We start from the raw sequence: 1,530 nt of genomic DNA, 5'->3' as shown, positions 1-1,530 counted from the left end.
CCTGGGCTGAATTCGAACCTGCCACCTTAGGTGTATGTGGCTGGCGCCTTAGCCACTTGAGCCACAGGCGCCAAGCCAGGCTATTTTTAAAATATGGGGTCTTGCTCAGGCTGGTCGCGAACTCATGAGCTCAAGCAATCCACCTGCCTCAGCCTCCCAGAGTGCTAGGATTACAGATGTGAGCCATGGAACCAGGCAAGACCCACTGTTGTTGGGCTACATAATATGCATTCCATCTGTGCTACTCTGCCCATAGCGGTAAACATCTCTAAGAATTGGCCCCATTGTTCATGTCTGTGCAAGATGTAGACTGTCTACTGGTTTTTTTTTTTTTTTTTTTTAGAGACAGAGTCTCACTTTGTCACCCTTGGTAGAGTGCTGTGACATCAGAACTCACAGCAACCTCCAGCTCTTGGGCTTAGGTGATTCTCTTGCCTCAGCCTCCTGAATAGCTAGGACTACAGGCACCTGCCACAATGCCTGGTTTTTTGTTGCAGTTTGGCCAGGGCCAGATTTGAATCCGTCACCCTCAATATATGGGGCCAGCACCCTACTCACTGAGCCCCAGGCACTGCCCTGCCTACTGGGTTGTAAGATTAGGTTGGACTATTTTCCTAACAGGGTTCTGGGGCTTCCTCCTGTGTATTTCTCTTGATTCTGAGAGTCTCTGCTTTTGGTCTTTTCTATCCACTGTCCCTTGCTGTTGGCAGCTATTTCCCAGTTACTGGCTGCTGACATGGGTTTGGTCACCACAGTAACTTCCAGTTATGCAGCTGGACAGGGAGGACTGCAGCCAGGATGATTACAGGACAAGGGTGACAAATATGGGGCCCATAGGGCCCAAGGATGACAGCTATGTCACTATGGTGACATGCCCCTAGTGTTCTCTCCTGTTACAGGGCCTGCTTATTTTATTTTTTTCCAGTGCTTGGCCAAAAAACTGGACCGGGCTTGAATCCACCATCCTTGGTATACGGGTCCGGTGCCCTACTCCTTGAGCCACAGGAGCTGCCCAGGGCCCTCTTATTTGGATAGCTTAACTGGACATTCATGAAGGCCCTTGGGGCTTCACTATCTACTGAACGGTTGCACAGAAGGGGGAGAGATGGACCCCTTCTCTGGGGACCAAGAGCAGGGGAAGAGAATGGTTGGCCTGGAGGCTAGTTTATAGAGACAGGTGAAGAACAGCTACAGGGCTCCCACTTTCTGTGGGCCTCACAAATTTTGCCTTTTGAATGTTCTTTCCTGGATGGATGATGGAACTGTGGGGCATCTGAGAACAAGTCAGGTAGACTGGCCTGCTTCTGGCTGATGGGTGTTTCTTGGAGCACATGGGAGAACCCACCTATAGTCAGCTCTGTTGTCAGCCCTGCAATAGCCTTTCCTCTATTTTGAAATTGAGATAGAAGTCTTAACTATACAAGGGCCTATCCCCTTTTAAAATATATAAAACCTGATGATACAGGCAAACTGGGGACTGGAGTTGTGAATTTGCCTTTTCACAGGGTTACCTATAGGATTGCTTTCAGA

The sequence above is a fragment of the Otolemur garnettii genome, unplaced genomic scaffold (assembly GCF_000181295.1).
Source record: "Otolemur garnettii isolate 467f Iridium unplaced genomic scaffold, OtoGar3 scaffold00179, whole genome shotgun sequence".
Lineage (NCBI taxonomy): Eukaryota > Metazoa > Chordata > Mammalia > Primates > Galagidae > Otolemur > Otolemur garnettii.
Note: the sequence above shows the minus strand (reverse complement) of the source record.